The sequence below is a fragment of the Callithrix jacchus genome, chromosome 12 (assembly GCF_049354715.1).
Source record: "Callithrix jacchus isolate 240 chromosome 12, calJac240_pri, whole genome shotgun sequence".
In the NCBI taxonomy this organism is placed as follows: domain Eukaryota; kingdom Metazoa; phylum Chordata; class Mammalia; order Primates; family Cebidae; genus Callithrix; species Callithrix jacchus.
The window spans coordinates 19,764,538-19,777,823 of record NC_133513.1 but is presented as its reverse complement, the minus strand read 5'-3'; the positions used below and the strand labels follow the sequence as shown (position 1 = coordinate 19,777,823).

At 40.8% G+C, this 13,286-nt stretch overlaps 1 long non-coding RNA gene across 3 annotated transcripts in view; it reads left to right on the top strand.

Moving 5' to 3' along the window:
- Positions 1 to 13,286, top strand: part of LOC144578592 (uncharacterized) — a 366,916-nt gene that overhangs the window by 248,154 nt on the left and 105,476 nt on the right. The gene's annotated exons all lie outside the window — the stretch shown is intronic.

The window sequence follows — 13,286 nt, the reverse complement described above, 5'->3', positions numbered from 1 at the left end:
AGATGGAAGGAGAAGAGAGAACAATGTGTTCTAATGAAGGCCGATCAGGAAGGTACATATACAGACACGTGGGGGACGTGAGTGTGTCTTGAGGCTGTTTCAGAGACATGTGTCTGGCAAGTCCGCAGGTCCTGAAGCAGAAACAAGCTTGGTGTGATAGAAGAAGGTAAGGGGCTGTTATGGCTGGAGCAGAGCTTATCCTCCCAGTTGAGGAGGTAGGAAGTAGAGGTTGAGATTTCGGAGTCAAGCAGACCTGAGATATATAACACACAAATTTAAGATACTGTGATTGAACCTTTCTCGGTCTCACCCCAGAGTACTGACAATGACAAATATATTGGGCATGCGGTTTGGGGAAGTTCAGAGAAAGAGACTGAGTTATTCTTTGGGTCCAGGCAGTGCAGAAAGAAGAGAAGAATTGTGAGACAGAGGGCAACAGGGGAGCGGGAATTTGGAGGCAGAAGTAATCAGGAGGAACAGGAACCCTGAGGAATCTGCAGAAGTCCCTGCAAGGTGTTCAACTCCTAGGATGTATGTTAGCTCAGGCCGAATTTGTTTAAAATGCAAAGGAAGAGGTGACCGCAGCTCACCTCTGGGCCAGGCTTATTTAAGACATTAGATATTTGAAGAATCATTTCATCTTAATTTGGTTTGTTCTTAGTAGATGCTCCCAGTGGTTTAAACCTGATTTTCAAGCTGTTTTTCTTTAAACCTATGCTAAATAATACGTTGGTGGGTGAAAAGCAAAAGGAGGCTTCATGAATGAGCTTTTTTAAATAGTGAGATTCCTTTGCATGCATAAAACGTTATTTGGGGTAGAAGAAAGCTTGATTTATGAAAATCTTCCCTAGGCCACGTAGATGCAGATTCAGGGGACTCTGGCAATGCAGCCCCAGTATGTAAATGAACGTTTCCAGCAATTCTTTAGAGTATGCATTTCTTGGTTTTTGGCTGCAGAAAGGATGGTGTCCAAAAATTAGGTAGGGTTTGCTTTCCATTCTAATTGTCCATGCTGCCAGGAAAGGATGCCATCTGGATGTCATTCTGATATATTCCTTCCTTCACCTAGAATAAGTCTCTGTCACTGTGCATAAGCGTTATAAAATAATCTCTGGGTTACAGTCCTGGCTGTTCACTGACTAGCTTGGAAGGTTTACCACAAATCCTCTGAGTCTCACTCTCCTTACTGTAAAGGCAGGATAATTATTTATATGAGAACGCATTTCGTTGTACTGAGGATCCAATACAATAATGCATGGCAGAAAATCTGGCCAATGGTAAGCTCTCAACAAAGATTAGTATTCAGTAAATAAACACATTTAGGTCATCAGAAGAGAGCTACCTGGATTTTGTTTCATTTCCTTCCTTTTTTGTTCATAGAGAAAAATGTTAGGGATTCACTTTCTAAGAAATTACACTGTGTTCAGTGACTTCCCATCAAGAGTAGGCAATGTTCCGCATCCTGCCATTGGCGAGTATCAAAGGGGCCCATGTCAGATAAGTCATGGCTTTTCATCTCCCTTTATTAGCCACGTCACCTGTCAGTGACCTTGACTGTTGCCGGCTGCCTCATGTTCTGTAGTTTCCTGATAAGTGTGTTTACGGCTTTTGAAGTTATGTCTGCCGAAAACCACACCTGGTTCACCGCCGCCTCAACAGACACACAATGAAATATAAAGACTCGTTCTGTGGTGTACACAATCCGTGTGTCTTTCCCCAGAGGATTCCAGTTGGAGTGAACTCAGTAGAGGCTGGACTTCGATGGCTGATGATCTTGGGGGAAGGAGAGACGAGCATTAGCTATGGTTGTAAGTCCTGGCTGAACAGGCAGGGGTAACATGAGCTCAGACTCAGGGATAAGGCAGCAAGCCCTTGCCCCAGAAAGGGCTGTGATGCTTTTCAACATCTACACTTCTCTGTTGAGTTCATCAACACCATTTGTGCAGAGGTGGGTTGAGATTTCTCAGAGGAAGTAACATTTCCTACCCCAGTTGTCTCAATTGGTAAATATTGTTTGGATATGGATGTCAGAAGGAATGCTGGTATTATGAGTGGTGGGAGAAGCATTTTATTATTTAGTAGGGTGTGAATGACAACATCCTTAATTACTTTTAACTTTTAGGTTCAGGGATGCATGCTCAGGTTTGTTACATAGGTAAACTAAATGTCACTGGGGTTTGGTGTACAGATTATTTCATCATCCAGGTAATGAGCACAGTACCCAAAAAGTAGTTTTTTGATGCTCACCCTCATCCTTCCCTCCACCCTAAAATAGGCTGTGGTGCCTGCTGTTGCCTTCTTTGTGTCCGTATATACTCGATGTTTAGCTCCCACTTAGAAGTGAGAACATGGGATGTTAGATTTTCTGTTCCTGAATTAGTTCACTTAGGATAATAGCCTCTGGCTTCATCCATGTTGCTGCAAAGGACATACTCGAATTCTTTTTCATGGCTGTATAGTATTCCCTGCTGTATATTCATCACATTTTCTTTATCCAGTCTATCGTTGATGGGCATTCAGATGGATTCCATGTCTTTGCTCTTGTGAATAGTGCTGTGATGAACACACATGTGCATGTGTCTTTACGGTAGAAAATTTACATTCCTTTGGGTGTATACCCAGTAATGGGATTGACAACATGTTTATTTAAAAATCAAGTGCTTTGTTTCAAAAATCTTAAGAGCTTTCTTCATTGGCTGTGAAAACTGTATGAGTTAACTGTGTATGTTATTAGGTCCATTGTACACATGTGAAAAGTAAAGCTTAAAGAGTAAAGCAGTACACCCAAAGATGGTCAGTCCTGAGAACTTGGGTTGTTTGACATTTGTGACTATTATGTAGATGTCTTATATATAGAGTATATGCCTAGCAGATTTTATTGCTGGGTCACAGTCTGGACATATGTTTAGTTTCTGGAGATTGCTAACTCATTTTCCAAAGCTGCTATTCCCATTCCTATCAATTTATTCCAAGCAGCAGAGCCAAATTTGAAGCTGGGTCTGGCTGATCCCAGCTCTTTTTTTTTTTTTTTTTTTAAGAGAGGGTCTCACTCTGCCACCCAGGAGGGAGTACAGTGGTGCAATCACAGCTCACTGCAGCCTTGGTCTCTCTGGGCTCAAGCAATCATCCCCCATCAGCCCCCCAAGTAGCTGGTACTGTGGGCATGATCCACCCATGCCTGACTTATACTTGTATTTTTTATAGAGAAGGGATTTCATCATGTTGTGCAGGCTGGTCTCAAACTCCTGGGCTCAAGCAATTTGCCAAAGTGCTGGGAATATAGGTATGAGCCACCATGCCTGGCCTGTGATATATGCATACATAAATTGTATATCTATAGTATGTATTACATATATTTACATATTATAGATATTTTCCATAAATGTTTTATATATTATATGTTAGTATAAGTATTTTACATATGTATTTATGTGTATATATATTTTACATGTATGTGTTTATTTTAAAAAATATTTTTACATATATTTTGAGATATAGATAGATAGATAGATAGATAGATAGATAGATAGATAAAATTCACAGCAGGCAAGAACAGCCTCTAATGTTTTGAACAACTTTACCATACCCTATGAAAGTACTAAGTATAAATAAGACTTCCCAGAGAAGCTTTGCTCCTGGCAAAAGAGGGTTTGGCTTTGGGAAGTGGTTTTGTTTTGTAAACATCTTTGTTAATATGTAACATTCATACAAGTGCATCAATCTCAAGTGAGCAGCTCAGTGAATTTTTACAAAGTGATTCTTCCCATGCAGCCACCATCTGACCAAGGTATAAAGCATTTCTAGCACTGCTGATGGCCTCTCTCCAACTTTGTTATTCAAAATTGTCTTTACTCTACTGACCCTTCACATTTCCACATGCTGTTTAGCACGATGCAGTCATTTTCCACAACAAAAAAATCCTGCTGGGATTTTGATTGAGATTGCATTGAATTGATTGATTAATTTGAGGATTTTGTTAGATTGGTTCTTTCTTTCCTAAGTGTTCAAAATAATTCAGTGGTAAAAACACATAGGCCTGGGGTGGTTCTCTGTGTGTGTATGATGTGGAGGGGCTGAGAGAAGGAATGAATTATAATTACACATTTAAATTTTATTTTATTTTTAATTTTTGTGGTTTCATATTAAACACATGTATTTTGGGGTACTCAAGATATTTTGATACAGGCATATGACGTGTAATAATCACATCAGGGTAAACAGAGCATCCATCATCTTAAGTATTTATCCCTTCTTTGTGTTACAAACAATCCAATTATACTCTTTTAGTTATTTTAGAATGTACAATGAATTATTGACTATGGTTACCCCAATGTGCTGTCAAATACAGATCTTATTCTATCGAACTCTGTACTCATTAACCATCCCCCAACCACTAGCCGCTGACAATCACTGTTCACCTCTTACCTCCATAAGTTCAATGGTTTTCTTTTTAGCTCCTACAAGTAAGCGAGAACACGGGAAGCTTGTCTCTCTGTGCCTGGCTTATTTCATCTAACATAATGACCCTTAGTTTCATATGTGTTGTTGCAAACGAGATCTCACTCTCTTTTACGGCTGAATAGTACTCCACTGTATATGTGTAGCACATTGCCTTTATCCGTGCCTCTGTTGATGGACACTTAGATCTTCCAGATCTTTGCTACTGTGACTAGTGCTGCAGTAATCATGGGACTGCAAGTATTTCTTCGATACACACATTTCCTTTCTCTTGGTATATATCTAGCAGTGAGATTTCTAGATCATACGGTAGTTCTACTTTTATGTTTTTGAGGAAATTCTATATTTAATTTATTGGCTATAGGAGTATTAAAATTTTCTGGTGTTTATGTCTGTTTTGCTATGTCATTTTTAGAGAAAATTTTCCATTTTATCTTCCAATCTGTTGACTTGTGGCTGTTGTACAATGCAGCAAAGAATTATTATATGTGGTAGATATGTTCTGTGTGTTGACTGTGGTCATATTTCCATGGGGGTATATATTTGTCAAGTCTTATTTCAACTGTGCACTTAAACTGGGTACATTTCATTATATGGAAATTATAGCATTGCGTAGTTCAATAAAATACATAATTGATACCATTTTATTTTCACCTGGACTTATGAAAAAAATTAAAAAGTTTAATCATATCAAGTGTTGGCAGTAAGATAGTCTACACTACAAGAGAGGGTATACACTGGCACAACCATCTGGAAGAACAATTTGGAAATATTATTATTTTATTTTATTTAATACGGAGTCTCACTCTGTCACCAGGCTGGAGTGCAGTGGTGCAGTCTTGGCTCACTGCAACCTCTGCCTCCTGGGTTCAAATGATTCTTCTGCCTCAGCCTCCCAAGTAGCTGGGACTACAGGCATGTGCCAGCATACCCAGCTAATTTTTCTATTTTTAGTAGAGACAGGTTTTCACCATGTTGGCCAGGCTGATCTAGAACTCCTAACCTCAAGTGACCCACCATCCTCAGCCTCCCAAAGTGGTGAGATTACAGGCGTGAGCCACTGTGCCCAGCCTGGAAATTCTTTTAAAAATGGAAAATGATTATATGCTGTCACCTACAGGGACACATTTTAGGGAGATCCTCCCACATATGCTCAAAGAGATAATGCAACATTTATTGCAGTTCTTTTTGTAAGAGAAAAACATTTTAAAATGTAACCATCATTCAGAAGGTGAATGGTGGTAAACATACATGGTAAAATAGCTCTTAAATATAGTAAATTAGAATTACATGTTTTCAACTTAAACAAATCCCTCAAAGGAGTGAGAGAAAATTGCAAGGGAACCAGAGTTTATGCCATTTATATATAAATGTTTGAAATCACTGTTCTTCCCCCAGTGTAATAAAACTTTTATCTGGGTATGTGCAAATCCAGAATAAGGATTTCCTTATAGCTAGGTATGCCCATGTTTAAGCTATGTTCAACAGGATATGAGGAGTATTGTTCAGCAATTCTGGAAATCTTTCATAAGGGACAGCTGAGGAAAACCTTTAAACGCCTTCACTTCCTCCTCCTACCTATTCCCCCACCCCCACCCCCCCCTTATTTATTCTGTATTGGTTTTTCCAGGGCTACTATAAGTAGACAGGGAGAGTCTCCAGGGATTGTAGGAATTTAGTCCATTTGAGCAATCAGCCTGTTTTACTTCTCCAACCCTGGGTAGAGAGAGGTCATCTTGTTGGTTTAAACCAGCTCCTGATGGATGATGAGCCCAAGTGAACTTTTCTCATTACCATGCTCAAGTCTCTACCCTGGGAAAAGCTGTAGCTTCATTACCATAACATGCAACCTATGTGCACATCTCCATGGGATGACGTACCCTCTCTGCTCCCCATCATTTCAGAAAACCCTTGTCACTTTCCCTCTGAGAGACACGCTTTGGAGAATCCTCCCAGTGTTGTCCTTACTTGAGTCAAGCAATGAAACTCCCATTGACCAAAACCTGCCTCCTTGTGGAGAGTCATTTGTTATTCATCAGGGGAATGAACCCTGGTATTTTTTGGGTAACACTACTGTAGCAAAAAACCATAAACTAGGTGGCTTTAAACAACAGAAATTTATTTTCTGACAGTTCTGGAGGCTTTAAAAGTCAGAAGTCAGTGCTCTCTGGGACTATAGAGGAGAGTGAATTCTATGCCTTGCTCTTGGCTCCTTGTGCTGCTGGTGATCTTTGGTACTCCCTGGCTACAGATAAATCCAATATCTGTCCATCTTGAGGTTGCATTCTCCCATGTGTGTCTAATTCTGGGTCTCTCCTCTTCTTATAAGGACACTCTTCATACTGGATCAGGACCCACCCTAAACCAGCATATTAACTGGATCTTACCTGCAAAGAACGTATTTTCAAATAAGGTCACATTCATAGGTGTTGGGGGTTAGGACTTTAACATACATTTTGTGGAAACGCAGTTCAACCCACACCATTTTCCTATCCAACTCCTATTTCTTTAATCCTTCTAAATCTTTCTGTTGGTTGGAATGTGAATGTAATGGCAGGAGCTGTAACAGCCATGTTGGACCATGAGGCAAATTCAGAAATAGGCTCCAGGAATGGAAGACCTAAAAAAAATAGAAGGAAGTTGGGTTTCTAACATAATAATGAGGCCACATCAAGTCTAGACTACCTATGAAGACTCTTATATGCAAAGGAAATAAACATTTATCTTTAAAAACACCTCTTCTCTTTGTTTTGGGGTTTTTTGCACATGCAGTAAAACCTAATCTTAATACACACACACACACACACACACACACGTGCTCATATAATTTGTTGGACTCTAAGTGTGAACGTAGCAAACTTAGGAAGTGTGGCTATCTCCGAGGAAGAGAGAGTGAAATGGGAAATGATGAGTAGAGGGAACTTTAACTTTCTCTGACACCTTTTATTTCTTTAAAAGAAGATAAATTTACTAAAACTTTAGCATTAATAGTTATGAATTCTAGATGGTGGAAACTTTTGATAACATTAATATTTGATTTCCGAATTTTAAAAATTTGTCCTTCCAGAATCTCCTCGCATTAAGAGCACTCTATTCACATCTTTTACTCCAAGTCACATGAATCAGCCTGGAATTCCTGGAATGCACTGGCTATTTTCTTCTTTTTGAGAGAGACTTTGGCTCTCTCACCCAGGCTGCAGTGCAGTGGCGTGATCTCAGTACACTGAGATCTTGAACTCCTGACCTCAGGTGATCTGCCCACCTCTGCCTCTGAAAGTGCTAGGATTACGGGTGTGACTCACTGTGCTCGGCCCCCAGCCCAGGCTAATTTTGACCCTCTCTGGACATACTGCCTGCCCTGATTGGACTGTCCTTCTTTTCTTCACCTGGGCATCTCCTAAGCATCCTCCAATCTCAGCTCCAAATTATTGATAGGTGATGAGACACCTAAGTAAACATCTGAAAAACTGTAAAAGTTAGATTTCCATCAGATTCCCTAACAAAAGCCCAGTAGATGATTCATTTTTTATAATTGCTTAAATTACAAAAGTAACGCTTGCTCACTGTAGGAAATCCAAAGACCAGTATTATAGAAGTTGATAAAAGCAAAATTGAAATTTGCCTTTTATCATCTCCATTGTATCCAAGGCACAACTAATCTGTATAAAGATTTAAATATCTTCAAAGCAAACTATAGAGTACTAGGATAAAATTGGGGAATATTTAAAAAATCCAATGGTAGGAATGAATATTTCTTATGTGGAACTGAAGGCAGAGACTTTAACCAGATTCTTCTGTAAATAAAACAGTTGTTAAAATCTTACATAAATGGAAAACTGGAAAAATATCTGCAACATATACAAAGGACCAGAATGGCAATATCCTTAATAAATACAGGGATATTTCAAATTCATGCATAAAGAACACACTGGCATTTTTTTTTTTTTGAGACTGAGTTGCACTCTATCACCCAGGTTGGAGTGCAGTGAGGTATTCTTGGCTCACAGCAACCTCCTCCTCCTGGGTTCAAGCTATTCTTGCACCTAAGCCTTCCAAGTAGCTGGGATTACAGGGACCCACCAGCACAGCTAATTTTTGTATTTTTGGTAGAGATGGGGTTTCACCATGTTGGCCAGGCTGGTCTTGAACTCCTGACCTCAAGTGATCCACCTGCCTTGGCCTCCCAAAGTGCTGGGATTACAAGCGTGAGCCACTGCGCCCAGCCTCATTTTCTTTTTATTCATTGATATGTTGACAATGAGAAAAAGGTTTTAAAAGGTCTCAGTTGAAGCATCTCATCCTTTGTGAAGCATTCCTGCCCTCCAGTCCTTATAAATACCCTTCACTGTGTGTAATGCAAAGGTTACATCAGCCAGGTTAATTTTTGTATTTTTTGTAGACACAGGGTTTCACCATGTTGACCAGGCTGGTCTCAAACTCCTACCCTCAAGTGATCTTCCCACCTTAGCTTCCCAAAGTGCTGTGATTGCAGACGCCTGGCCATATAACAGGCAATGTTGAAAAGCAAAAACTGGGTGTGACTGATACATAAATATAAGAAACATCTATTAATGGGGAGAATGTAGGGGAATTTGTGCATTCATGCTGATGGAAGCAAAACTTTCTAGGAGGAAATCTGGCCCTATGTACCAAAAGCCTTAAAATATAGTATCCCCCATGGTTTGGATGTCTGAGGTTTAAGTTACCAGCAGACAGTACAGTAAAATATTCTGAGAGAGAGACCATATTCACATAACTTTGTTTTTTTTTTTTTTTGAGATGGAGTCTTGCTCCATCACCCAGGCTGAAGTGCAGCAGCACAGTCTTGGCTCACTGCAACCTCTGCCTCCTGGGTTCAAGTCATTCTTTTGCCTCAGCCTCCCAAGTAGCTGGGACTAAAGGCGCGTGACACCGTGCCTGGATAATATTTTTATATTTTTAGTAGAAACAGCGTTTCATCATGTTAGCCAGGATGATCTCGATCTCCTGACCTTGTGATCCACACTGTAATCCTAAAGTGCTGGGATTACAGGTGTGAGCCACCACACCCAGTTTCATGTAACTTTTATTGCTGCATATTGTCACAATTTTTCAATTAATTTTTGGCTTATCTTTCATTGTGCCCAATTTATAAGATAAACTTTATCATAGGTGTGTATAGATAGGGGAAAAACTGCATTTAGGGCTTAGTGCCATCCTTGTTTCCAGCCATCCCCTGGGGGTTTTGGAAAGTATACCCCGCACTACCACCCCGTGGGTAAGGGGGTCTGCTAGGCATGATTTCGACTCAATGATTTCACTAGGAATCCGTTATGAGAAAATAAAGAGGATGTGGGTGAGCTACAAGCCCTTTCATCTCAATGTTGCCTGTAGTAGTAAAGAAAACTATAAATGACCTATTTACAGTCTTCATTAAACAAATGATGGCATATTCGTTCAACAGAATAGCATGAAGGTTATTTAAGTGACAATTTCTTCAGAAGATGTTTGCAGTGTATTATGAGAAAAATTTAAAATCGTGTATATTACATAATCCATGTTTTAAAAAGTGTCCATATATGTATATCATACAGACAGAAGACTGGAAGAATAAATATCAATGTGTGTAAGGGGGTTTGTTTCAGAGGGGTGGGGCTATGGGTAATTTTCATTTCCTTTTTTTTTTTTTTTGAGACATAGTTTCACTCTTGTCACCTAGGCTGGAATGCAGTGACGTGATCTCGGCTCACTGCAACTTCCACCTCCTGTTTTCAAGCAATTCTCCTGCTTCAGCCTCCTGAGCAGCTGGGATTACAGGCACTCACCACCACACCCGGCTAATTTTTGTATTTTTAGTAGAGGCGGGGTTTCCCCATGTTGGCCAGGCTGGCCTTGAACTCCTGACCTCAAGTGGTCCTCCTGCCTTGGCCTCCCAAAATGCTGGGATTACAGGCATGAGCCACTGTGCCAAGCCTTTTTTTTTTTTTTTTATTTATCAACATGTTTACAATGAGGAAAATGTGTAAAAAGTTCTCAGTTGAAGCATCTCATCCTTTGGGAAGCCTTCCTGCCCTCCAGTCCTTATAAATACACTTCATGTATGTTTCACTGTGTATATCTCACGAGACTAGCAGGCGGAACTTCTAAGTGTTAATTTCCTAGTTCTGTTCATTGTTTATCACTAGGGAATAACTTCCTCGAGGAAAAGAGACATGGCTTGCCTCTTCATTGCATTCTCAGTTTGTAGTTTGAAGAATGTTTGTTGAATGATGAATTGAAAATATCCTCTCACGTGGTCTTTTAAGTAACTCTCTGCCAGCATCTCACTGTTTAATAATTTATAAAATTGGAAATCAAAAATTTCCAATGGGAGCGAGTAATTGCTTCAAACTCTGGTTTTGCAGATGGAGAAGTGGAGGCTGGGGAGAGACGAAGTGATGACTGGTGTTGCATAGCCGGCTAAGGGCAGGCTGGGACTAGACTTGCTCTTGTGGTTTTTCTCCTAAGGCTTTCACAGACCAGGCTGCTTAGTGGTCCTCCTGATTTGCTTTTGTTGTATGGGGAAATCTGACACACTGAGAATGTGAAAGGGGGTGATTGTTTCTGGTTAGGGCAGGAGGGGATGGTGGGAAAGGGAGAAATCTGGATGTCCGTGAGAAACAAGGTTCAAAACTAGATTTCATGATACTCCACTTGTCTCCATGCTCTGAAATTCTGTGTGTATGCGCACATGTTTACTTCATGGGGAAGAAAGTGCAAGAAAACTTTATTTCTGGCAGCCTGGCAAACGTTCCTTTCTTTTCTCTAATGTGCCCTGATGGTCTCCCCACCTCTTGAATTTGCTGAGTCATTGCATCTCTGTTTCCACCTGGCTGCGTCTGAGTAGCTGCAGTGTCAGTGAGTGAATTTGGGCTCCCAGCTGGAAGCCTCAGCAAGTTTATCTCTGAAAATGGACCTGTCTTCACACGTAATCGTGTCTCTGTGTCCACCATCTCCAAGCAAACAGCTGGAAAGTGAGTTGAGTCGATCAAGCAGTTGGTCTGCATGGGGCTTTCTGGATGACAGATACTTTGAGATTTAATCCTTAATCCTCAAAAGATTTTGATATTTAGTCTTCAAAACCATTCTATGAGGAAGAGCTACCATCCCCATTGTGCAGATGAGAATACCGAGTCCCAGGGAGAGAAGGTCACTTGCCTGGGGTTATACAGCAGCAAGTGGGTGAAGCTGTCTGAGAAAGCTGAGGGTTTTGGATACGAGAAAGTTAAATTTGCTTTCCTCTTTCTGGCAGGTAGCATTTGCAAGGAGCTGCGTGTTTAAAAACAAAAAGTGACTTTAGTGTTCATAATACTTAGGAACATGTAATAAACACTGAACCTGGCTTCCTACCTTAGACTGCATGATTTGATGAGAAGAAATTCAATGTAGCCGTTTTTAAGAGACCCTTGTCCCTTCTTGAGTTTATACAAGTATCCTAGGACTCGTGAGTTACTGGGAAAAATGAAGCCCAAGTGGGTCCTGAGTTTTCTGTGGGTGTTGTTGTTATTATTATTACTATTTTTGAGATGGGGTCTCAGTCTTGTCAGCCAGGCTGGAGTGCAGTGGTGTGCTCAGCTCACGGCAACCTCTGTCCCCTGAGCTTAGAAGATCCTCCTTCCTCAGCTTTCCAAGATGCGCGCCACCACGCCTTGCTATGTTGTTATTTTTTCAGTTTTCGGTAGAGATGAGTTTTCACCATGTTTCCCAGGCTGATCACAAACTCCTGAGCTCAAGCAATCTGTCTGCCTTGGCCTCCCAAAGAGAGGGGATTAGAGGTGTTAACTACTGGCCCTGTGGGTGTCATTGAAGGTGTTTTTTTTTTTTCTTCCTGCTCTGGATGGCTCAGAGGTGTCCCTTGAAATGTCATCTCTATGGACCACAGATTCAGCCACAGATACCCACACTGGTGCTCTAGTATCTCACACACTACACAGGCCTGCAGCAGCCATTGTTTTCATTGACAAGTATTGGCTACCAAGGCTTCCACGCCTTGCAGAATAAGCCATCCTAGTCTTGTGGATGTATCATCCTAGGATTGGGTCACTTCTTCTCTATTCAGACTCCAGAGCCAAGCCCCCTGCAGGGGAGTAGGAGTGCCCAAACATGCAAGATCCTACAGCCCTGCTTGCCATCTTGAGATGCAGTTAACTTTTTTTTTTTGAGACAGAGTCTTACTCTGTTGCCAGGCACCAGGATGGAGTGCAGTGGCACAATCTCGGCTCACTGCAACCTCCACCTCCCGGGTTCAAGCAGTTCTTCTGCCTCAGCCTCCCAAGTAGCTGGGATTACAGGCACACGCCACCATGCCCAGCTAATTTTTTTATTTTTAGTAGAGATGAAGTCTCACCATGTTGGCCAGGATGGTCTCGATCTCTTGACCTCGTGATCCGCCCGCCTCGGCCTCCCAAAGTGCTGTGATTACAGCCTTGAGCCACCACGCCTGGCCAAGATGCAGATAACATTTTTTATCATTCTCTTTACATTTTTAGTTTTCTTATTTTGTTGAGCTATGGCTTATATAAACTAAAATGCACAAATCTTAGGTATACACATCAGTGGAATTGTGTATAGGTATATGTCTTATGTAACCACCATGCAGATCTAGTCATAAAACATTTCATTATCTTAGAAAAATCTCTTATGACTTATCCCAGTTACTACTCCAATGTCAGATGTAACCATTGTCTGATCTCAATCACTGTAGCTTAGCTTTGCCTATTTTTGCCATTCATATAAATGGCATGATCCAGAAAGTACTCTTCTGTTTCTAGCTTCTTTTGCTCGAAATATTTTTGAAAATCGTCCATGTT